This window comes from Oncorhynchus gorbuscha, linkage group LG16 (assembly GCF_021184085.1).
Source record: "Oncorhynchus gorbuscha isolate QuinsamMale2020 ecotype Even-year linkage group LG16, OgorEven_v1.0, whole genome shotgun sequence".
In the NCBI taxonomy this organism is placed as follows: domain Eukaryota; kingdom Metazoa; phylum Chordata; class Actinopteri; order Salmoniformes; family Salmonidae; genus Oncorhynchus; species Oncorhynchus gorbuscha.
The window spans coordinates 6457208-6483785 of NC_060188.1; the positions used below are offsets into that span (position 1 = coordinate 6457208).

General features: G+C 47.5%; 1 protein-coding gene across 1 annotated transcript in view; it reads left to right on the top strand.

Annotated features, from left to right (window-relative positions):
* cacng1b (calcium channel, voltage-dependent, gamma subunit 1b) overlaps window positions 1-26578 on the top strand; it is a 35707-nt gene that overhangs the window by 994 nt on the left and 8135 nt on the right. The window lies entirely within an intron of this gene.

Consider the following 26578-nt stretch of genomic DNA (forward strand, 5'->3'; position numbering starts at 1 on the left):
GGGGCGATTGACCATATCTGTCTCTATTAGTGAGCTACAGTAAGGGTGAGCGGTTACACGGGCTGGTGGGGGTCGTTACCAATATGCGGCCTTCCAATTAGAATTTGGCTAACTTGTCAGGGATTCAGGGACTCTCCCCCTGCTTTTCTGTCTGAGCGTACAGTAGACCTGCCCCTCTCCACTTCCATCTCTGCAGATGTCAGAGGGTAGAGGAGAGAGAGCTGAGAGTGACATATATATACATGTTTTTTCCACTTAAATAGACACACACACACACACACAGCCCCCAGAGTTACTGTGTGTGCATGACAGACAGACAGCCCCCCAGAGTTACTGTGTGCATGTGTGTGTGACAGACAGACAGATTTAACTATGTGTGTTTCACTTGCTCTGGCAATGTAAACATATGTTTTCCATGCCATTAAAGCCCTTAATTGAATTGAATTGAAATTGAATTAGAGAGAGAGAGAGAGAGAGAGAGAGAGAGAGAGAGAGAGAGAGAGAGAGAGAGAGAGAGAGAGAGAGAGAGAGAGAGAGAGAGAGAGAGAGAGAGAGAGAGAGAGAGAGAGAGAGAGAGAGAGAGAGAGAGAGAGAGAGAGAGAGAGAGAGAGAGTTGAGAGAGAGAGAGAGAGAGGGTTCGATCCCGGAGAGATACGTAGAATGTATGAGAGAGAGAGAGAGAGAGAGAGAGAGATATATAGAAATGGCATATAGAGAGAGAGAGAGAAGAGAGAGAGAGAGAGAGAGAGAGAGAGAGAGAGAGAGAGAGAGAGAGACAGAGAGACAGAGACAGAGGGTTTTCTTTGCCATGAAAAAGGAACATAAAATTATAAAATTTGACATACGAATTAGGTTCAGGCTAAAAATACTTGAATCAGTTATAGAATCCATTGCACTTTATAGTTGTGAGGTCTGGGGTCTGCTCACCAACCAAGAATTCACAAAATGGGACCAAATTGAGACTCTGCATGCAGAACACCCTGCCATCACAGCAGCAAGATTTGTGAACTGTTGCCACAAGAAAAGGGCGACCAGTGAAGAACAAACACCATTGTAAATACATCCTATATTTAGGTTTATTTATAACTATTTTCACATCATTACAACACTGTATATAGACATTATATAACATTTGAAATGTCTTTATTCTGTTGTAACTTTGTGAGTGTAATGTTTACTATTATTTTGATTGTTTATTTCACTTTTGTTTATTTTCTATTTCACTTGCTTTGGCAATGTTAACATAAGTTTCCCATGCCACTAAAGTCATTTAAATTGAAATTGAGAGAGAGAGAGACAGGTTTAACTGTGAGGGAGAGACAGGGACAGAGAGGTGAGAGAGACAGATAGAGAGACAGAGACAGATAGAGAGACAGAGAGGTGAGAGAGACAGAGAGGTGAGAGAGACAGAGACAGATAGAGAGACAGAGAGGTGAGAGAGACAGAGAGGTGAGAGAGACAGATAGAGAGACAGAGACAGATAGAGAGACAGAGAGGTGAGAGAGACAGAGAGATAAGAGAGACAGAGACAGATAGAGAGACAGAGAGTTGAGAGAGACAGAGAGGTGAGAGAGACAGATGGAGAGACAGAGAGGTGAGAGAGACAGATAGAGAGACAGAGAGAGAGGTGAGAGAGACAGATAGAGAGACAGAGAGAGGTGAGAGAGACAGAGAGGTGAGACAGAGAGGTGAGAGAGACAGAGAGGTGAGAGAGACCGATAGAGAGACAGAGAGAGAGGTGAGAGAGACAGATAGAGAGACAGAGAACTGTGAGAGACAGATAGAGAGACAGATAGAGAGACAGAGAGAGAGGTGAGAGAGACAGATAGAGAGACAGAGAGAGGTGAGAGAGACAGATAGAGAGACAGAGAGGTGAGAGAGACAGAGAGGTGAGAGAGACAGATAGAGAGACAGAGAGAGAGGTGAGAGAGACAGATAGAGAGACAGACAGAGAGGTGAGAGAGACAGATAGAGAGACAGAGAGGTGAGAGAGACAGAGAGGTGAGAGAGACAGACAGAGAGGTGAGAGAGACAGACAGAGAGGTGAGAGAGACAGACAGAGACAGAGAGAGAGAGAGAGAGAGAGAGAGAGAGAGAGAGAGAGAGAGAGAGTGAGTGAAGAATTAACAAAAAAACAGAGCAAACTAGAGTGCTATTTGGCCCTACACAGAGAGTACACAGCGGTAGAATACCTGACCACTGTGACTGACCCAAAATTAAGGAAAGCTTTGACTATGTACAGACTCAGTGAGCATAGCCTTGCTATTGAGAAAGGCCGCCGTAGGCAGACATGGCTCTCAAGAGAAGACAGGCTATGTGCTCACTGCCCTCAAAATGAGGTGGAAACTGAGCTGCACTTCCTAACCTCCTGCCCAATGTATGACCATATTAGAGAGACATATTTCCCTCAGATTACACAGATCCACAAAGAATTCAAAAACAAATCCAATTTTGAAAACTCCCATATCTACTGGGTAAAATTCCACAGTGTGCCATCACAGCAGCAAGATTTGTGACCTGTTGCCACGAGAAAAGGGCAACCAGTGAAGAACAAACACCATTGTAAATACAAACCATATTTATGCTTATTTATTTTATCTTGTGTCCTTTAACCATTTGTACATTGTTACATATACACTGTATATATATAATATGACATTTGTAATGTCTTTACTGTTTTCAAACTTCTGTATGTGTAATGTTTACTGTTAATTTTTGTTGTTTTTCACTTTATATATTCACTTTGTATGTTGTCTACCTCACTTGCTTTGGCAATGTTAACACATGTTTCCCATGCCAATAAAGCCCTTGAATTGAATGAGTGAGAGTGAGAGACAGAGACAGAGACAGAGACAGAGACAGAGACAGAGACAGAGACAGAGACAGAGACAGAGACAGAGACAGAGACAGAGACAGAGACAGAGACAGAGACAGAGACAGAGACAGAGACAGAGACAGAGAGAGAGAGAGAGAGAGAGAGAGAGAGAGAGAGAGAGAGAGAGAGAGAGAGAGAGAGAGACAGTGTGGCCAAAACAACATACAGGAACTCAAGTCCTTCTGTTCACCTGATTTAGAATTCCTCACAATCAAATGTAGACCACATTATCTACCAAGGGAATTCTCTTCGATTATAATTACAGCCGTATATATTCCCCCCCCAAGCAGACACATCGATGGCTCTGAACAAACTTTATTTGACTCTTTGCAAACTGGAATCCATATATCCGGAGGCTGCATTCATTGTAGCTGGGGATTTTAACAAGGCTAATCTGAAAACAAGACTCCCTAAATTTTATCAGCATATCGATTGCGCAACCAGGGCTGGAAAAACCTTGGATCATTGCTATTCCAACTTCCGCGACGCATATAAGGCCCTGCCCCGCCCTCCTTTCGGAAAAGCTGACCACAACTCCATTTTGTTGATCCCTGCCTACAGACAGAAACTAAAACAAGAAGCTCCCGCTCCGAGGTCTGTTCAACGCTGGTCCGACCAATCTGATTCCACACTCCAAGACTGCTTCCATCACGTGGACTGGGATATGTTCCGTATTGCGTCAGACAACAACATTGACGAATACGCTGATTCGGTGTGCGAGTTCATTAGAACGTGCGTTGAAAATGTCGTTCCCATAGCAACGATTAAAACATTCCCAAACCAGAAACCGTGGATTGATGGCAGCATTCGCGTGAAACTGAAAGCACGAACCACTGCTTTTAATCAGGGCAAGGTGACTGGAAACATGACCGAATACAAACAGTGTAACTATTCTCTCCGCAAGGCAATCAAACAAGCTAAGCGTCAGTATAGAGACAAAGTAGAATCTCAATTCAACGGCTCAGACACAAGAGGTATGTGGCAGGGTCTACAGTCAATCACGGATTACAAAAAGAAAACCAGCACCGTCACGGACCAGGATGTCTTGCTCCCAGGCAGACTAAATAACTTTTTTGCCCGCTTTGAGGACAATACAGTGCCACTGACACTGCCTTCAACTAAAACTTGCGGCCTCTCCTTCACTGCAGCCGACGTGAGGAAAACATTTAAACGTGTCAACCCTCGCAAGGCTGCAGGCCCAGACGGCATCCCCAGCCGCGCCCTCAGAGCATGCGCAGACCAGCTGGCTGGTGTGTTTACGGACATATTCAATCAATGCCTATCCCAGTCTGCTGTTCCCACATGCTTCAAGAGGGCCACCATTTTTCCTGTTCCCAAGAAAGCTAAGCTAACTGAGCTAAACGACTACTGTCCCGTAGCACTCACTTCCGTCATCATGAAGTGCTTTGAGAGACTAGTCAAGGACCATATCACCTCCACCCTACCTGACACCCTAGACCCACTCCAATTTGCTTACCGCCCAAATAGGTCCACAGACGATGCAATCTCAACCACATTGCACACTGCCCTAACCCATCTGGACAAGAGGAATACCTATGTAAGGATGCTGTTCATCGACTACAGCTCGGCATTCAACACCATAGTACCCTCCACGCTTGTCATCAAGCTCGAGACCCTGGGTCTCGACCCCGCCCTGTACAACTGGGTACTGGACTTCCTGACGGGCCTCCCCCAGGTGGTGAGGGTAGGCAACAACATCTCCACCCCGCTGATCCTCAACACTGGGGCCCCACAAGGGTGCGTTCTGAGCCCTCTCCTCTACTCCCTGTTCACCCACGACTGCGTGGCCACGCACGCCTCCAACTCAATCATCAAGTTTGCGGACGACACAACAGTGGTAGGCTTGATTACCAACAACGATGAGACGGCCTACAGGGAGGAGGTGAGGGCCCTCGGAGTGTGGTGTCAGGAAAACAACCTCACACTCAACGTCAACAAAACTAAGGAGATGATTGTGGACTTCAGGAAACAGCAGAGGGAACACCCCCCTATCCACATTGGTGGAAGAGTAGTGGAGAGGGTAGTAAGTTTTAAGTTCCTCGGCGTACACATCACAGACAAACTGAATTGGTCCACCCACACAGACAGCATCGTGAAGAAGGTGCAGCAGCGCCTCTTCAACCTCAGGAGGCTGAAGAAATTCGGCTTGTCACCAAAAGCACTCACAAACTTCTACAGATGCACAATCGAGAGCATCATGTCGGGCTGTATCACCGCCTGGTACGGCAACTGCTCCGCCCACAACCGTAAGGCTCTCCAGAGGGTAGTGAGGTCTGCACAATGCAACACCTGGGGCAAACTACTTGCTCTCCAGGACACCTACACCACCCGATGTCACAGGAAGGCCATAAAGATCATCAAGGACAGCAACCACCTGAGCCACTGTCTGTTCACCCCGCTATCATCCAGAAGGCGAGGTCAGTACAGTTGCATCAAAGCTGGGACCGAGAGACTGAAAAACAGCTTCTACCTCAAGGCCATCAGACTGTTAAACAGCCACCACTAACATTGAGTGGCTGCTGCCAACACACTGACTCAACTCCAGCCACTTTAATAATGGGAATTGATGGGAAATTATGTAAAATATATCACTAGCCACTTTAAACAATACTACCTAATATAATGTTGACATACCCTACATTATTCATCTCATATGTATACGTATATACTGTACTCTATATCATCTACTGCATCCTTATGTAATACATGTATCACTAGCCACTTTAACTATGCCACTTTGTTTACATACTAATCTCATATGTATATACTGCACTCAATACCATCTACTGTATCTTGCCTATGCCGCTCTGTACCATCACTCATTCATATATCTTTATGTACATATTCTTTATCCCCTTACACTTGTGTCTATAAAGTAGTAGTTTTGGAATTGTTAGCTAGATTACATGTTGGTTATTACTGCATTGTCAGAACTAGAAGCACAAGCATTTCGCTACACTCGCACTAACATCTGCTAACCATGTGTATGTGACAAATAAAATTTGATTTGATTTGTTTTGATGTAGGATCATAATCTGACCTATTTTGTCACATCAAAAATAATCCTGCAGCAACAGGAATTGAACATTTAGTCCATAATGTTTTGATCAGTGGTTAAGCTACTAGATTAGATTAATTTAATAGTCACATGTACAGGGTTACAGATGTATTACAGGGTACAGTGAAATTCAGGTAGCTGACTAGTGATGGTCTGGGGTTAGAAGCTATTGGCCAGTGTGTTGCGTGTAGTTGCCGTACGAGGCTGTGATACAGCCCGGTCAGTAGGCTCTCGATGGTGCTCCTGTAGAACACAGCAAGCGCCCTTAGAGACAGGCCACATTTCGTCATCCTCCTGTTAGATTACGGGCTGTTAGTGAGAGTGAGGCATAATGGGATTTATCCAGGTTTCCAGCCACACAGTCACCTGATGTTATGTGTTAGCTGCTCATTAAGACACACTGTTGGGGCTGGGGGTTGGACAGGGGTTGGGTGTGAGGCAGAATACATCAACACAGCAAAGAATATTACATTGTGTGAAAAACACCACAGGATCATACACGCCTAAATGTCTACCCGTGGTGGGAGTCAGGGTGACTCACCTTAATAACATGCTCTGCATTCCAAACCGATTGGAGCTGATCACCGCGTGGCATGCGCTCCCGTTCATTTCCGTTCACTCCTGTTCGCCGTACACTTTTGTCATTTACCGCCGTAATTACAAGGCATTTGTCTTCCGCAACAAGATGCCTTGATGACATTTGAAAACGGCCTTCTCTATAAATGACGCATGACTTCTTGACTGGTTTTAAATAAAACAAACACTTTAATGAACACCACCATCACGTCAGCCAGGAAATAACACTAGGGGCATATTGTTGGAGTGATGGATGCTTTCATGTGTGTGTCTTTGTCTGTGTCTCTCTCTCTCGCTCTATCTCTCTGTGTGTGTGTGTGTGTGTGTGTATCTCTGTGGTGTGTGTGTGTGTGTTGGGAGGAATGTAAGTGGCTCACAGACAGATAGACAGTAGATAGTAGGCAGTTGAATTACCTGTTCATTTGGAAGGAAGGGACCAGATGGTTATTGGCTTAACTCTCAGGAGGGTAGTACGACAGAAGGTCGACGACATCCGATCCTCGTTTGCTAAGTCAAACGACACCGCTGGTTCTGCTAACTGCCCTACCCTGTGCTCTGAGATGAAATCTCGGGTAACAACCTGCCCGCTCGACCCTATCCCCTCCTCTCTTCTCCAGACCATTTCCGGAGACCTTCTCCTGCTCATCAACTCATCCCTGACCGCAAAGAGCAAGTTGCACCCCTTCTGAAAAAACCTACACTCGATCCCTCCGATGTCAACAATTACAGACCAGTATCCCTTCTTTCTTTTCTCTCCAAAACTCTTGAACTGGATAAAGCTCTCCCGATCTCTCTCTGAATGACCTTCTTGATCCAAATCAGTCAGGTTTCAAGACTAGTCACTCAACTGAGACTGCTCTCCTCTGTATCACGGAGGCGCTCCGCACTGCTAAAGCTAACTCTCTCTCCTCTGCTCTCATCCTTCTAGATCTATCGTTCTATATCAGATCTCCTCTCCACCCTCTCCGAGTTGGGCATGTTTTGCTCAAGGTCGCTCCCCAGGTGGCGTGGCGGTGTTCTCACCACGCGCTCTCAACTGGTGTCCCCAGGGCTCTGTTCTTGGCCCTCTCCTATTCTCGCTATACACCAAGTCACTTGGCTCTGTTAACCTCACATGGTCTCTCTTATCATTGCTATGCAGTGTTTCTTCAACCAGGTGGCTGTGTCTCTGCATGTCTGGCAACTATCAGTGTGTGACGGATCACCACCTCAAGCTGAACCTCGGCAAGACGGAGCTGCTCTTCCTCCCGGGAAGGACTGCCCGTTCCATGATCTCGCCATCACGTTGACAACTCCATTGTGTCCTCAGAGCGCCAAGAACCTTGGCGTGTCCTGGACAACACCCTGTCGTTCTCAACTAACATCAAGGCGGTGGCCCGTTCCTGTTTCATGCACAACATCCGCAGAGTGTGTTCTAATCCAGGCACTTGTCATCTCCCGTTGGATTACTGCAACTCCTGTTGGCTGGGCTGCCTGTGCCATTAAACCCCTTCAACTCATCCAGAACGCCGCAGCCCGTCTGGTGTTCAACCTTCCCAAGTTCTCTCACGTTTCCGTTCTCTCCACTGGCTTCCAGTTGAAGCCGCATCCGCTACAAGACCATGGTGCTCTGGAACTCAGTACCTCCAGGCTCTGATCAGGCCCTACACCCAAACAAGGGCACTGCGTTCATCCACCTCTGGCCTGTTCCCTACCACTGAGGAAGTACAGCTCCCGCTCAGCCCAGTCAAAACTGTTTCCCTGGCCCCCCAATGGTGGAACAAACTCCCTCACGACGCCAGGACAGCGGAGTCAATCACCACCTTCCGGAGACACCTGAAACCCCACCTCTTTAAGGAATACCTAGGATAGGTTAAGTAATCCCTCTCACCCCACCCCCTAAGTTTTAGATGCTATTGTAAGTGACTGTCCCACTGGATGTCATAAGGTGATTGCACCAATTTGTAAGTCTCTGGATAAGAGCCTGCTAAATGACTTAAATGTAATGTAAATGTAATGTAAATGTATTTTTGGAGTCCCTGAGCAAGGCAATTAGATCAGGATGAGACACAGCTGGATAAATGGAGATGGGTGCAAACTGTAGTTTCTCAACCCCGGTGTTCTATAACTGTAGTGTTTCTCAACCCCGGTGTTCTATAACTGTAGTGTTTCTCAACCCCGGTGTTCTGGAACTGTAGTGTTTCTCAACCTCTGTGTTCTATAACTGTAGTGTTTCTCAACCTCTGTGTTCTGGAACTGTAGTGTTTCTCAACCCCGGTGTTCTGGAACTGTAGTGTTTCTCAACATCTGTGTTCTATAACTGTAGTGTTTCTCAACCCCGGTGTTCTATAACTGTAGTGTTTCTCAACCCCGGTGTTCTGGAACTGTAGTGTTTCTCAACCTCTGTGTTCTATAACTGTAGTGTTTCTCAACCTCTGTGTTCTATAACTGTAGTGTTTCTCAACCCCGGTGTTCTGGAACTGTAGTGTTTCTCAACCTCTGTGTTCTATAACTGTAGTGTTTCTCAACCTCTGTGTTCTATAACTGTAGTGTTTCTCAACCCCGGTGTTCTGGAACTGTAGTGTTTCTCAACCTCTGTGTTCTATAACTGTAGTGTTTCTCAACCTCTGTGTTCTATAACTGTAGTGTTTCTCAACCTCAGTGTTTTGGATTTGTAATGTTTCTCAACTCTGGTGTTCTATAACTGTAGTGTTTCTCAACCTCTGTGTTCTATAACTGTAGTGTTTCTCAACCTCTGTGTTCTATAACTGTAGTGTTTCTCAACCTCTGTGTTCTATAACTGTAGTGTTTCTCAACCTCAGTGTTTTGGATTTGTAATGTTTCTCAACTCTGTGTTCTATAACTGTAGTGTTTCTCAACCTCAGTGTTCTATAACTGTAGTGTTTCTCAACCTCTATAACTGTGTGTTTGTGTTTTGGATTTGTAATGTTTCTCAACCTCTGTGTTCTATAACTGTAGTGTTTCTCAACCCCGGTGTTCTATAACTGTAGTGTTTCTCAACCCCGTGTTCTATAACTGTAGTGTTTCTCAACCTCTGTGTTCTATAACTGTAGTGTTTCTCAACCTCAGTGTTTTGGATTTGTAATGTTTCTCAACTCTGGTGTTCTATAACTGTAGTGTTTCTCAACCCCGGTGTTCTATAACTGTAGTTTCTCAACCCCGGTGTTCTATAACTGTAGTTTCTCAACCCCGGTGTTCTATAACTGTAGTGTTTCTCAACCTCTGTGTTCTATAACTGTAGTGTTTCTCAACCTCTGTGTTCTATAACTGTAGTGTTTCTCAACCTCTGTGTTCTATAACTGTAGTGTTTCTCAACCTCAGTGTTCTATAACTGTAGTGTTTCTCAACCTCTGTGTTCTATAACTGTAGTGTTTCTCAACCTCAGTGTTCTATAACTGTAGTGTTTCTCAACCTCTGTGTTTTAACTGGTGTTTCTCAACCTTTGTTCTATAACTGTTGTTTCTCAACCTCTGTGTTCTATAACTGTAGTGTTTCTCAACCTCAGTGTTCTATAACTGTAGTGTTTCTCAACCTCTGTGTTCTATAACTGTAGTGTTTCTCAACCTCAGTGTTCTATAACTGTAGTGTTTCTCAACCTCTGTGTTCTATAACTGTAGTGTTTCTCAACCTCAGTGTTTTGGATTTGTAATGTTTCTCAACCTCTGTGTTCTATAACTGTAGTGTTTCTCAACCTCAGTGTTCTATAACTGTAGTGTTTCTCAACCTCAGTGTTTTAACTGGATTTTCTATAACTGTAGTGTTTCTCAACCTCAGTGTTCTATAACTGTAGTGTTTCTCAACCTCTGTGTTCTATAACTGTAGTGTTTCTCAACCTCAGTGTTCTATAACTGTAGTGTTTCTCAACCTCAGTGTTTTGGATTTGTAGTGTTTCTCAACCTCAGTGTTCTATAACTGTAGTGTTTCTCAACCTCAGTGTTCTATAACTGTAGTGTTTCTCAACCTCAGTGTTTCTCATATAACTGTAGTGTTTCTCAACCTCAGTGTTTTGGATTTGTGTTTCTCAACCTCTGTGTTCTATAACTGTAGTGTTTCTCAACCCCGGTGTTCTATAACTGTAGTGTTTCTCAACCTCTGTGTTCTATAACTGTAATGTTTCTCAACCTCTGTGTTCTATAACTGTAGTGTTTCTCAACCTGTTTCTCAACCTCAACCTCAGTGTTCTATAACTGTAGTGTTTCTCAACCTCAGTGTTCTATAACTGTAGTGTTTCTCAACCTCAGTGTTCTATAACTGTTTTTCTCAACCTCAGTGTTTTGGATTTGTAATGTTTCTCAACCTCAGTGTTCTATAACTGTAGTGTTTCTCAACCTCAGTGTTCTATAACTGTAGTGTTTCTCAACCTCAGTGTTTTGGATTTGTAATGTTTCTCAACCTCAGTGTTCTATAACTGTAGTGTTTCTCAACCTCAGTGTTCTATAACTGTAGTGTTTCTCAACCTCAGTGTTTTGGATTTGTAATGTTTCTCAACCTCTGTGTTCTATAACTGTAGTGTTTCTCAACCTCTGTGTTCTATAACTGTAGTGTTTCTCAACCTCAGTGTTCTATAACTGTAGTGTTTCTCAACCCCGGTGTTCTATAACTGTAGTGTTTCTCAACCCCGGTGTTCTATAACTGTAATGTTTCTCAACCCCAGTGTTCTATAACTGTAGTGTTTCTCAACCTCAGTGTTTTGGATTTGTAATGTTTCTCAACCTCAGTTTCTATAACAGTGTTTCTCAACCTCAGTGTTCTATAACTGTAGTGTTTCTCAACCTCAGTGTTTTGGATTTGTCAACCTCAGTGTTCTATAACTGTAGTGTTTCTCAACCTCAGTGTTCTATAACTGTAGTGTTTCTCAACCTCAGTGTTTTGGATTTGTAGTGTTTCTCAACCTCAGTGTTCTATAACTGTAGTGTTTCTCAACCTCAGTGTTCTATAACTGTGTTTTCTCAACCTCAGTGTTCTATAACTGTAGTGTTTCTCAACCTCAGTGTTTTGGATTTGTAATGTTTCTCAACCTCAGTGTTCTATAACTGTAGTGTTTCTCAACCTCTGTGTTCTATAACTGTAGTGTTTTTCAACCTCAGTGTTTTGGATTTGTAGTGTTTCTCAACCTCAGTGTTTTGGATTTGTAATGTCTCTCAACTCTGGTGTTCTATAACTGTATGTCACGCCCTGACCATAGAGAGCCCTCGGGTTTCTCTATGGTGTAATAGGTCAGGGCGTAACTAGGGGGTTTCTAGGTATTATATTTCTATGTTGGTGTGTGTATGGTTCCCAATTGGAGGCAGCTGATAATCGTTACCTCTAATTGGGGATCATACTTAGTGTGTCCCTTTCCCCACCTGCTATTTGGGATATTGTTTTTGATGAGTGACTCTATGCGCTACGTATTTCATGATCGCTACATCTTTGTTGTTTTTGGAAGTTTCACTATCATTCAAATGTGGAACTCTACTCAGGCTGCACCTTGGTCTTGACACTGTAGTTGTCACGTTCTGACCTTTATTTCCTGTGTTTTGTATTTAGTTAGTATGGTCAGGGCAAGAGTTGGATGGGCAGTCTATGTTTGTTTTTCTATGATTTGGGTATTTCTATGTTTCGGCCTAGTATGGTTCTCAATCAGAGGCAGGTGTCATTAGTTGTCTCTGATTGAGAATCATACTTAGGTAGCCTGGGTTTCACTGTGTGTTTGTGGGTGATTGTTCCTGTCTCTGTCCCAGATAGGACTGTTTTGAGTTTTCACATTTCTTGTTTTTTTGTAGTCAGTTGTTCATGTGTACCTTAACGTATTAAAAAGAACCATGGACACTTACCACACCGCGTATTGGTCCTCTGATCCGTTTCGCCTCTCCTCTTCGGAAGAAGAGGAGGAAATTCATTACAGTAGTGTAAACTGGGATGAACTAAATACGCTATCAAAAAGCCATGTTGTGGCAAGTGATGTAGACAGGGTGTCATACACCCATTATTTTATATGACAGCCTGAAATGGCTTCATAGTTAGGTTCCCAATTCCCCAAACTCATAACTATCTAGCTGGCTAGCTAAAGCCAATTTAATTAAATTACTAGTTATTACAGAGAAACAATTCATTTTATTTAAATGTATTCATCCATCAAGAAGGGGTCAATAGGCTACAAAGCTTGATCAAATTCATTTAAAAACATACCTCCTGTGAATTTTGCCCATCCCCGGCAGCTCAAATCAAATCAAATTGTATTGGTCACATACACGTGATTAGCAGATGTTATTGCGGGTGTAGCGAAATGCTTGTGCTTCTAGCTCCGACAATGCAGTATTATCTAACAAGTAATATCCACAAAATTACACCCAAGACACACAAATCTAAGTAGGAATGAATTAAGACTATATACATATGGACGAGCGATGTCAGGGAGGAAATCAAACGCTGTGTGTGTCACTTAACACTCTCTCTCCTCTTCCACTGACGATACTGTCTGCACCTCCAGAGTATCTAACGTCCTGCACCACTAGAGTATCTAACGTCCTACACCTCTAGAGTATCTAATGTCCTGCACCACTAGAGTATCTAACGTCCTACACCACTAGAGTATCTAACGTCCTGCACCACTAGAGTATCTAACGTCCTGCACCACTAGAGTATCTAACGTCCTACACCACTAGAGTATCTAACGTCCTGCACCACTAGAGTATCTAACGTCCTGCACCACTAGAGTATCTAACGTCCTGCACCACTAGAGTATCTAACGTCCTACACCACTAGAGTATCTAACGTCCTGCACCACTAGAGTATCTAACGTCCTACACCTCTAGAGTATCTAACGTCCTACACCACTAGAGTATCTAACGTCCTGCACCACTAGAGTATCTAACGTCCTGCACCACTAGAGTATCTAACGTCCTACACCTCTAGAGTATCTAACGTCCTACACCTCTAGAGTATCTAACGTCCTACACCTCTAGAGTATCTAACGTCCTACACCTCTAGAGTATCTAACGTCCTACACCTCTAGAGTATCTAATGTCCTGCACCACTAGAGTATCTAACGTCCTACACCTCTAGAGTATCTAACGTCCTACACCTCTAGAGTATCTAACGTCCTGCACCACTAGAGTATCTAACGTCCTGCACCACTAGAGTATCTAACGTCCTGCACCACTAGAGTATCTAACGTCCTGCACCACTAGAGTATCTAACGTCCTACACCTCTAGAGTATCTAACGTCCTACACCTCTAGAGTATCTAACGTCCTACACCTCTAGAGTATCTAACGTCCTACACCTCTAGAGTATCTAATGTCCTGCACCACCAGAGTATCTAACGTCCTACACCTCTAGAGTATCTAATGTCCTGCACCACTAGAATATATAACGTCCTGCGCCACTAGAGTATCTAACGTCCTGCACCACTAGAGTATCTAATGTCCTACACCACTAGAGTATCTAACGTCCTGCGCCACTAGAGTATCTAACGTCCTACACCACTAGAGTATCTAACGTCCTGCACCACTAGAGTATATAATGTCCTGCACCACTAGAGTATCTAACGTCCTACACCTCTAGAGTATCTAATGTCCTGCACCACCAGAGTATCTAACGTCCTACACCTCTAGAGTATCTAATGTCCTGCACCACTAGAGTATATAACGTCCTGCGCCACTAGAGTATCTAACGTCCTACACCTCTAGAGTATCTAATGTCCTACACATCTAGAGTATCTAACGTCCTGCACCACTAGAGTATCTAACGTCCTGCAACACTAGAGTATCTAACGTCCTGCACCACGAGAGTATCTTATGTCCTGCACCACTAGAGTATCTAACCTCCTGCACCTCGAGAGTATCTAATGTCCTGCACCACTAGAGTATCTAATGTCCTTCTCCCTACCAGTTCCCTCCCTCCCTCCCCGTACCTTTCTCCCTACCTGTTCCCTCCCTCCCCGTACATTTCTCCCTACCAGTTCCCTCCCTCCCCGTACCTTTCTCCCTACCTGTTCCCTCCCTCCCCGTACATTTCTCCCTACCAGTTCCCTCCCCGTACCTTTCTCCCTACCAGTTCCCTCCCTCCCCGTACCTTTCTCCCTACCAGTTCCCTCCCTCCCCGTACCTTTCTCCCTACCAGTTCTCTCCCTCCCTCCCCGTACCTTTCTCCCTACCAGTTCCCTCCCCCCCCGTACCTTTCTCCCTACCAGTCCTCTCCCTCCCTCCCGTACCTTTCTCCCTACCAGTTCCCTCCCTCCCCGTACCTTTCTCCCTACCAGTTCCCTCCCTCCCTCCCCATACCTTTCTCCCTACCAGTTCCCTCCCTCCCCCGTACCTTTCTCCCTACCAGTTCCCTCCCTCCCCGTACCTTTCTCCCTACCAGTTCCCTCCCTCCCTCCCCACCTTTCTCCCTACCAGTTCCCTCCCTCCCCCGTACCTTTCTCCCTACCAGTTCCCTCCCTCCCTCCCTCCCCATACCTTTCTCCCTACCAGTTCCCTCCCTCCCCCCCATACCTTTCTCCCTACCTGTTCCCTCCCTCCCCCCCGTACCTTTCTCCCTACCAGTTCTCTCCCTCCCTCCCTACCAGTTCCTTTCTCCCTACCAGTTCCCTCCCCCTCCCTCCCCGTACCTTTCTCCCTACCAGTTCCCTCCCCCCCCGTACCTTTCTCCCTACCAGTTCCCTCCCTCCCTCCCCATACCTTTCTCCCTACCAGTTCCCTCCCTCCCTCCCCATACCTTTCTCCCTACCAGTTCCCTCCCTCCCTCCCTCCCTACCAGTTCCCTCCCCGTACCTTTCTCCCTACCAGTTCCCTCCCTCTCCCTCCCTCCCCCTCCCGTACCTTTCTCCCTACCAGTTCCCTCCCTCCCTCCCCCGTACCTTTCTCCCTACCAGTTCCCTCCCCCCCCGTACCTTTCTCCCTACCAGTTCCCTCCCTCCCTCCCCATACCTTTCTCCCTACCAGTTCCCTCCCTCCCCCCCATACCTTTCTCCCTACCAGTTCCTCTCCCTCCCTCCCCATACCTTTCTCCCTACCAGTTCCCTCCCTCCCTCCCCGTACCTTTCTCCCTACCAGTTCCCTCCCTCCCCGTACCTTTCTCCCTACCAGTTCCCTCCCTCCCTCCCCATACCTTTCTCCCTACCAGTTCCCTCCCTCCCTCCCCATACCTTTCTCCCTACCAGTTCCCTCCCTCCCCGTACCTTTCTCCCTACCAGTTCCCTCCCTCCCTCCCCGTACCTTTCTCCCTACCAGTTCTCCCTCCCTCCCTCCCCATACCTTTCTCCCTACCAGTTCCCTCCCTCCCCCCCATACCTTTCTCCCTACCAGTTCCCTCCCTCCCTCCCCGTACCTTTCTCCCTACCAGTTCCCTCCCTCCCCGTACCTTTCTCCCTACCAGTTCCCTCCCTCCCTCCCCATACCTTTCTCCCTACCAGTTCCCTCCCTCCCTCCCCCCCGTACCTTTCTCCCTACCAGTTCCCTCCCTCCCTGTACCTTTCTCCCTACCAGTTCACTCCCTCCCTCCCGTACCTTTCTCCCTACCAGTTCACCTTTCTCCCTCCCTCCCTCCCTCCCCATACCTTTCTCCCTACCAGTTCCCTCCCTCCCTCCTGTACCTTTCCCCTACCAGTTCACTCCCTCCCTCCCTCCATCCCTCCCTCCCCGTACCTTTCTCCCTAGCAGTTCCCTCCCTCCCTCATCCTCAGCTTTCCAAAAGGTAAGCCTTCCCCCAGACAGTCAGGTAGACAGAACCTCCCTGCCTCCAGATCCTTGTTCCCCTCCCCCTCCCCCTCCACATCCACCTTCACCCCACGTGCCATGAGACAGTGGGCCCCAATTTCACACCAGTTTCTCAGCCTCCTCAGTTGAGGGTGAGTGAGGGCTAAAGTGGTGAGTTTCTTTAAATGCCCAGATGTAGCTTTGAGCAAACACGTTGGCACTTAAACACCTAATCTGTGTTTCCGCTTTGTGGTTGCTTGTCCTGGTTCTTGGCACGGAGCCAAGACTAGCTGACAGCAGGGGGTTGTGTGTGTGTGTGTGTGTGTGTGTGTGTGTGTGTGTGTGTGTGTGTGTGTGTGTGTGTGTGTGTGTGTGTGTGTGTGTGTGTGTGTGTGTGTGTGTGTGTGTGTGTGTGTGTGTGTGTGTGTGTGTGTGTGTGTGTGTGTGTGTGAGCAACATACTGTAGCATTCAGAAAACAACCTGGCAGGTGTGTGGATTCAGTGATGGTGACGGTGATTTTGGTGGTGGTGGTAATGGTGACGGTGTGGGTGATGGTGGTGGTGGTGGTGATGGTAATGATGACCGTGGTGGTGATAAAGTAAGATAGTAACAGGACAACTGTAGTAATGGGACTTGTTTTTATTTTGAACTAAACCATAGATTGTAACTTTGTTCTCTGAGCAGGGTCATGCCATTAAAATTACACACACGCGCGCACGCACATGCACAGACACACACACCCCTGAGTACCATCCTAGGCCGTTGCGACCCAGTTATGAATGCTTGCTGCGGGTCAGCCTTTTTAAAAGCACCCCGATTCACATTGACCCAGAATCTGATAGTCATTCTGCACCTGGACTTAAAAATAACCATTTTCCCCTCACCATTCCCTCGCATACAGCCACTGTTCTCCTGTTGACAAGGCCATCTCCCCTTAAGCACTGCTACCAGAAGGAAGCCATTTCCAGGGGTTAAATTGAGGGCAGAAAGGTAGTGGACTTCTTTCCTCTTTGATTGGAAAGAGTAGAAAACACAAGTAAACCTCCTGTTAAAAGTCCATTCATTTTGAAGACCATTACCTCATGTCTAGGACACCACATCCATTGTGGAGAGAGGCAGAGGCAGAGGAAGAGGATGTAGTATGAGTGAAGAGGGTTAAGGACAAGTGAAGAGGAGGAAGGGTGAGTGAAGAGGATGAAGGAAGTAGATGGATGAGGAGGAGAGGAAAGAAAGAAGAAGGGAGGATGCGGGAAGGAGGGGGAAGAGGGAGATGAAGAGGAATATCGGGAGGATAGGAGGGGGAGGAGAAGAAGGATTATATTTTTTAAATCTTTATTTAACTAGGCAAGTCAGTTAAGAACAAATTCTTATTTACAATGACGGCCTACCCCGGCCAAACCTGGACGACGCTGGGCCAATTGTGTGCCGCCCTATGGGACTCCCAATCACGGCCGGATATGATACAGCCTGGAGAAGGGTGTAGAAGAAACAGAGGAAGATGAATAGGGAGGATAGAGAAAGAAGAGGATGAGGTCTAATGGAGGAATGAAAACCGAAACTGACAGGCGAGACCACCTCCTAATTGCCTACTTCACTGGAATGAAGTTCCCTTATTAACCACAAGGTCAATGATACGGCCCCAAATATTATCCCCAGAATCTCACATATCAGCAGCATGTGAGTCTTCACAGCCTATGTACAGTATATGTGTTGAGTGCTCTTGTATTGGCAAAGAGTATCTCTCTCAGTGGTTGGCAACACAAAGCAAGGGTGCCTCTAGAGCAGGGCTATTCATCACTTACCTTACAAAAACCGGAGCCTGCTGGTTTTCTGTTCTACCTGATAAGTAATTGCACACACCTGGTTTACCAGGTCTAAATCAGTCCCTGGTTGGAGAGCAACAATAAAAAAACACAGCGGAACTGGCTTCCAGGTTCAGAGGTGAGTTTGAGGGCTCTATAGCCTGATGAAACTGCCTTTCTTTACCTTCTCTACTTTAAACAGTTGAGTATGTTTAGTCATTCTCCTAGTTCCAGTCCCAGGAGAGGTATACATGTAGCCTGATCCCATACCTGTTTGTGCTCCTGTACCACAGTGGCCACAATTGTTGGCTTTACAGCACCAACAGGTCTGAGACCAGGCTAACATTCAGCTGTGTGTACAGTATGATATCTATCTGGGTTAAAGAGACAACATTCAGCTGTGTGTACAATATGATATCTAGCTGGTTAAAGAGACAACATTCAGCTGTGTGTACAATATGATATCTAGCTGGTTAAAGAGACAACATTCAGCTGTGTGTACAATATGATATCTAGCTGGGTTAAAGAGACAACATTCAGCTGTGTGTAAAATATGATATCTAGCTGCATTAAAGAGACAACATTCAGCTGCTTGTACCATATGATATCTAGCTGGTTAAAGAGACAACATTCAGCTGCTTGTACCATATGATATCTAGCTGGGAGCAGAGGATAGGGGAAAGGGGAAAGGGAGGGAGCAAGAAAGGGAGATAGGTAGAGGAGGGGATAGAGGGAGAGAGGAAGAGGGGTTTCCTTGGTCTATACATGCAAACCGCTCCATCACTCTGTCCAGGGAAACAGACCATACCTCTCCATCACTCTGTCCATGGAAACAGACCATACCTCTCCATCACCCTGTCCATGGAAACAGACCATACCTCTCCATCACTCTGTCCATGGAAACAGACCATACCTCTCCATCACTCTGTCCAGGGAAACAGACCATACCTCTCCATCACTCTGCCCAGGGAAACAGACCATACCTCTCCATCACTCTGTCCAGGGAAACAGACCATACCTCTCCATCACTCTGTCCATGGAAACAGACAATACCTCTCCATTACTCTGTCCAGGGAAACAGACAATACCTCTCCATCACTCTGTCCATGGAAACAGACCATACCTCTCCATCACTCTGTCCATGGAAACAGACCATACCTCTCCATCACTCTGTCCATAGAAACAGACCATACCTCTCCATCACTCTGTCCATGGAAACAGACCATACCTCTCCATCACTCTGTCCATGGAAACAGACCATACCTCTCCATCACTCTGTCCATGGAAACAGACCATACCTCTCCATCACTCTGTCCATGGAAACAGACCATACCTCTCCATTACTCTGCCCAAGGAAACAGACCATACCTCTCCATCACTCTGTGCAGGAAGATAGGAAACAGACCATACCTCTCCATCACTCAGTCCAGGGAGATAGGAAACAGACCATACCTCTCCATCACTCAGTCCAGGGAGATGGGAAACAGACCATACCTCTCCATCACTCAGTCCAGGGAGATAGGAAACAGACCATACCTCTCCATCACTCAGTTCAGGGAGAAAGGAACCAGACCATACCACTCCATCACTCAGTCCAGGGAGATAGGAAACAGACCATACCTCTCCATCACTCAGTCCAGGGAGATAGGAAACAGACCATACCTCTCCATCACTCAGTCCAGGGAGATAGGAAACAGACCATACCTCTCCATCACTCAGTCCAGGGAGATACATACAGGTATGCTTTTTTTAAAGATAATTTTTTTTGATTAAGAGAATTTAGACATATTTTGATCAGAGTGATTCAAATCTAAGATTATACATGGTTGTTTCTCTGGAGCAAAACATGAGAATGACAAAGTAATCAAGTAATCAAAGTAACATGAGTATGACAAAATAATCAAAAATGTTGGCTATGCGAATTAGAGGTGATAAAGAAGAGATCTCAAATTGGATTTGAATTTTCTATGGGTTTAATAAAAATAATAATTTATTTAATTTTCAGAAAATAATCTCATAGTGCATAAAAATCAAAACCGAAAACAACACATTTAAATTGAGATAGTAGAGATGGAGATTGAATGTCTATATTTGGTTTGTGATGAAAGGCTGTGAGTTGAGGCAGTTTGTATTGGAAATGCAGTGTACCTTCAGGGGAGGGGACATCGATGGTCCAGCCAGAGAGAAACAAAGACAATCTGACCAATAGATCTGTAGTTTCTTAATCAGGGCACCACATCTGCTTCTCCGACGGTCAGGTCCTCCACAGGACCCTCTCCTCTGTAGGTACTGGTCCTCCATAGGACCCTCTCCTCTGTAGGTACTGGTCCTCCATAGGACCCTCTCCTCTGTAGGTACTGGTCCTCCATAGGACCCTCTCCTCTGTAGGTACTGGTCTTCCATAGGACCCGCTCCTCGGTAGGTACTGGTCTTTCATAGGACCCTCTCCTCTGTAGGTACTGGTCTTCCATAGGACCCGCTCCTCTGTAGGTACTGGTCTGCAATAGGACCCGCTCCTCTGTAGGTACTGGTCTTCCATAGGACCCACTCCTCTGTAGGTACTGGTCTTCCATAGTACCCTCTCCTCTGTAGGTACTGGTCTTCCATAGGACCCGCTCCTCTGTAGGTACTGGTCCTCCATAGGACCCACTCCTCTGTAGGTACTGGTCTTCCATAGTACCCTCTCCTCTGTAGGTACTGGTCTTCCATAGGACCCACTCCTCTGTAGGTACTGGTCTTCCATAGGACCCTCTCCTCTGTAGGTACTGGTCTTCCATAGGACCCACTCCTCTGTAGGTACTGGTCTTCCATAGGACCCTCTCCTCTGTAGATACTGGTCTTCCATAGGACCCACTCCTCTGTAGGTACTGGTCTTCCATAGGACCCACTCCTCTGTAGATACTGGTCTTCCATAGGACCCACTCCTCTGTAGGTACTGGTCTTCCATAGGACCCTCTCCTCTGTAGGTACTGGTCTTCCATAGGACCCTCTCCTCTGTAGGTACTGGTCTTCCATAGGACCCTCTCCTCTGTAGATACTGGTCTTCCATAGGACCCTCTCCTCTGTAGATACTGGTCCTCCATAGGAACCGCTCCTCTGTAGGTACTGGTCCTCCACACAACCCGCTCCTCTGTAGGTACTGGTCCTCCACACGACCCGCTCCTCTGTAGGTACTGGTCCTCCATAGGACCCTCTCCTCTGTAGGTACTGGTCTTCCATAGGACCCTCTCCTCTGTAGATACTGGTCTTCCATAGGACCCTCTCCTCTGTAGGTACTGGTCCTCCATAGGACCCACTCCTCTGTAGGTACTGGTCTTCCATAGGACCCGCTCCTACGTAGGTACTGGTCTGCAATAGGACCCGCTCCTCTGTAGGTACTGGTCTTCCATAGGACCCGCTCCTACGTAGGTACTGGTCTGCAATAGGACCCGCTCCTCCGTAGGTACTGGTCTGCAATAGGACCCGCTCCTCCGTAGGTACTGGTCTGCAATAGGACCCACTCCTTCGTAGGTACTGGTGCTTCACATGACCCGCTCCTCTGTAGGTACTGGTCTGCAATAGGACCCGCTCCTCCGTAGGTACTGGTCTTCCATAGGACCCGCTCCTACGTAGGTACTGGTCTTCCATAGGACCCGCTCCTCTGTAGGTACTGGTCTGCAATAGGACCCGCTCCTCTGTAGGTACTGGTCTTCCATAGGACCCACTCCTCTGTAGGTACTGGTCTTCCATAGTACCCTCTCCTCTGTAGGTACTGGTCTTCCATAGGACCCGCTCCTCTGTAGGTACTGGTCCTCCATAGGACCCACTCCTCTGTAGGTACTGGTCTTCCATAGTACCCTCTCCTCTGTAGGTACTGGTCTTCCATAGGACCCACTCCTCTGTAGGTACTGGTCTTCCATAGGACCCTCTCCTCTGTAGGTACTGGTCTTCCATAGGACCCACTCCTCTGTAGGTACTGGTCTTCCATAGGACCCTCTCCTCTGTAGATACTGGTCTTCCATAGGACCCACTCCTCTGTAGGTACTGGTCTTCCATAGGACCCACTCCTCTGTAGATACTGGTCTTCCATAGGACCCACTCCTCTGTAGGTACTGGTCTTCCATAGGACCCTCTCCTCTGTAGGTACTGGTCTTCCATAGGACCCTCTCCTCTGTAGGTACTGGTCTTCCATAGGACCCTCTCCTCTGTAGATACTGGTCTTCCATAGGACCCTCTCCTCTGTAGATACTGGTCCTCCATAGGAACCGCTCCTCTGTAGGTACTGGTCCTCCACACGACCCGCTCCTCTGTAGGTACTGGTCCTCCACACGACCCGCTCCTCTGTAGGTACTGGTCCTCCATAGGACCCTCTCCTCTGTAGGTACTGGTCTTCCATAGGACCCTCTCCTCTGTAGATACTGGTCTGCAATAGGACCCGCTCCTCTGTAGGTACTGGTCCTCCATAGGACCCACTCCTCTGTAGGTACTGGTCTTCCATAGGACCCGCTCCTACGTAGGTACTGGTCTGCAATAGGACCCGCTCCTCTGTAGGTACTGGTCTGCAATAGGACCCGCTCCTCCGTAGGTACTGGTCTGCAATAGGACCCGCTCCTCCGTAGGTACTGGTCTGCAATAGGACCCACTCCTTCGTAGGTACTGGTGCTTCCACATGACCCGCTCCTCTGTAGGTACTGGTCTGCAATAGGACCCGCTCCTCCGTAGGTACTGGTCTTCCATAGGACCCGCTCCTCGTAGGTACTGGTCTGCAATAGGACCCGCTCCTCTGTAGGTACTGGTCTTCCATAGGACCCGCTCCTCGTAGGTACTGGTCTGCAATAGGACCCGCTCCTCTGTAGGTACTGGTCTTCCATAGGACCCGCTCCTACGTAGGTACTGGTCTGCAATAGGACCCGCTCCTCCGTAGGTACTGGTCTGCAATAGGACCCGCTCCTCCGTAGGTACTGGTCTGCAATAGGACCCACTCCTTCGTAGGTACTGGTGCTTCACATGACCCGCTCCTCTGTAGGTACTGGTCTGCAATAGGACCCGCTCCTCCGTAGGTACTGGTCTTCCATAGGACCCGCTCCTACGTAGGTACTGGTCTGCAATAGGACCCGCTCCTCTGTAGGTACTGGTCTTCCATAGGACCCGCTCCTACGTAGGTACTGGTCTGCAATAGGACCCGCTCCTCTGTAGGTACTGGTCTTCCATAGGACCCGCTCCTACGTAGGTACTGGTCTGCAATAGGATCCGCTCCTCCGTAGGTACTGGTCTGCAATAGGACCCGCTCCTCCGTAAGTACTGGTCTGCAATAGGACCCGCTCCTCCGTAGGTACTGGTCTGCAATAGGACCCGCTCCTCCATAGGTACTGGTCTGCAATAGGACCCACTCCTTCGTAGGTACTGGTGCTTCACATGACCCGCTCCTCTGTAGGTACTGGTCTGCAATAGGACCCGCTCCTCCGTAGATACTGGTCTTACATTGCCAATCATATAGCACCCACCTTGGGTGATGCCACGGCTGGTGAAAAGCGCCCGCTCCTCTGAAAGCCTCCACATCTTGGCAGCAGTTAAACTTTTACTGCAGTGGGCTAAATCAGGGCCACGCAGAGTGTTTCTTGGTTTTCTTAAATAAATCTACTTTGAAACAAAAGTAAAAACCTCACACACATGGTTATGGACTTAAAAACGTTTGACACAGAAACAGGGGATTTTAGGCACATTTTTTGAAGTAATGTTTATTCATGATGAAATGATCCAAACTCTTCTGTCATCTCTGGACACAGCATGCTGTACCTGTTGTTATTCTTCCTGACAGATGAAACAATAACCATTTCAATCCAAACAGCCAGCTAGCTAGAAGCCAAAAATATAGACTTTTCATCCCAATTCTTCAACTTTGAGAGTCAAGATCACAAGATGTAAGTGATCAACCCCCAGAGGAGTCAAACCCCCCAAATGGATTTTAATAATGAGGAGCAAAACATGAGAATGACAAAGTAATCAAGTAATCAAAGTAACATGAGTATGACAAAATAATCAAAAATGTTGGCTATGCGAATTAGAGGTGATAAAGAAGAGATCTCAAATTGGATTTGAATTTTCTATGGGTTTAATAAAAATAATTATTTATTTAATTTTCAGAAAATAATCTCATAGTGCATAAAAATCAAAACCGAAAACAACACATTTAAATTGAGATAGTAGAGATGGAGATTGAATGTCTATATTTGGTTTGTGATGAAAGGCTGTGAGTTGAGGCAGTTTGTATTGGAAATGCAGTGTACCTTCAGGGGAGGGGACATCGATGGTCCAGCCAGAGAGAAACAAAGACAATCTGACCAATAGATCTGTAGTGCTTAATCAGGGCACCACATCTGCTTCTCCGACGGTCAGGTCCTCCACAGGACCCGCTCCTCTGTAGGTACTGGTCCTCCATAGGACCCTCTCCTCTGTAGGTACTGGTCCTCCATAGGACCCTCTCCTCTGTAGGTACTGGTCCTCCATAGGACCCTCTCCTCTGTAGGTACTGGTCTTCCATAGGACCCACTCCTCTGTAGGTACTGGTCTTCCATAGGACCCACTCCTCTGTAGGTACTGGTCTTCCATAGGACCCTCTCCTCTGTAGGTACTGGTCTTCCATAGGACCCTCTCCTCTGTAGGTACTGGTCTTCCATAGGACCCTCTCCTCTGTAGGTACTGGTCTTCCATAGGACCCTCTCCTCTGTAGATACTGGTCTTCCATAGGACCCACTCCTCTGTAGGTACTGGTCCTCCATAGGACCCACTCCTCTGTAGGTACTGATCTTCCATAGGACCCGCTCCTCTGTAGGTACTGGTCTTCCATAGGACCCGCTCCTCTGTAGGTACTGGCCTTCCATAGGACCCGCTCCTCTGTAGGTACTGGTCTTCCATAGGACCCGCTCCTCTGTAGGTACTGGTCTTCCATAGGACCCGCTCCTCTGTAGGTACTGGTCTTCCATAGGACCCGCTCCTCTGTAGGTACTGGTCTTCCATAGGACCCGCTCCTCTGTAGGTACTGGTCTTCCATAGGACCCGCTCCTCTGTAGGTACTGGTCTTCCATAGGACCCGCTCCTCTGTAGGTACTGGTCCTCCACAGGACCCGCTCCTCTGTAGGTACTGGTCCTCCATAGGACCCACTCCTCTGTAGGTACTGGTCCTCCACACGACCCGCTCCTCTGTAGGTACTGGTCCTCCACACGACCCGCTCCTCTGTAGGTACTGGTCCTCCACAGGACCCGCTCCTCTGTAGGTACTGGTCCTCCATAGGACCCGCTCCTCTGTAGGTACTGGTCCTCCACACGACCCGCTCCTCTGTAGGTACTGGTCCTCCATAGGACCCACTCCTCTGTAGGTACTGGTCTTCCATAGGACCCTCTCCTCTGCAGGTACTGGTCTTCCATAGGACCCGCTCCTCTGTAGGTACTGGTCCTCCACAGGACCCGCTCCTCTGTAGGTACTGGTCCTCCATAGGACCAGCTCCTCTGTAGGTACTGGTCCTCCATAGGACCCAATCCTCTGTAGGTACTGGTCTTCCATAGGACCCTCTCCTCTGTAGGTACTGGTCTTCCATAGGACCAGCTCCTCTGTAGGTACTGGTCTTCCATAGGACCCGCTCCTCTGTAGGTACTGGTCTTCCATAGAACCCTCTCCTCTGTAGGTACTGGTCCTCCATAGGACCCTCTCCTCTGTAGGTACTGGTCTTCCATAGTACCCGCTCCTCTGTAGGTACTGGTCCTCCATAGGACCCGCTCCTCTGTAGGTACTGTCTTCCACCCGCTCCTCTGGGTACTGGTCTTCCATAGGACCCGCTCCTCTGTAGGTACTGGTCTTCCATAGGACCCGCTCCTCTGTAGGTACTGGTCTTCCATAGGACCCGCTCCTCTGGTCTTCCATAGGACCAGCTCCTCTGTAGGTACTGGTCTTCCATAGGACCCTCTCCTCTGTAGGTACTGGTCTTCCATAGGACCCGCTCCTCTGTAGGTACTGGTCTTCCATAGGACCCGCTCCTCTGTAGGTACTGGTCTTCCATAGGACCCGCTCCTCTGTAGGTACTGGTCTTCCATAGGACCCGCTCCTCTGTAGGTACTGGTCTTCCATAGGACCCGCTCCTCTGGACCCGCTCCTCTGGTACTGGTCTTCCATAGGACCCGCTCCTCTGTAGGTACTGGTCTTCCATAGGACCCGCTCCTCTGTAGGTACTGGTCTTCCATAGGACCCGCTCCTCTGTAGGTACTGGTCTGCAATAGGACCCGCTCCTCTGTAGGTACTGGTCTTCCATAGGACCCGCTCCTCGTAGGTACTGGTCTCCATAGGACCCGCTCCTCTGTAGGTACTGGTCTTCCATAGGACCCACTCCTCTCTTCCATAGGACCCGCTAGGTACTGGTCCTCCATAGGACCTGCTCCTCTGTAGGTACTGGTCTTCCATAGGACCCACTCCTCTGTAGGTACTGGTCCTCCATAGGACCCGCTCCTCTGTAGGTACTGGTCTGGTCTCCATAGGACCCGCTCCTCTGTAGGTACTGGTCCTCCACTGGTCTTCCATAGGACCCGCTCCTCT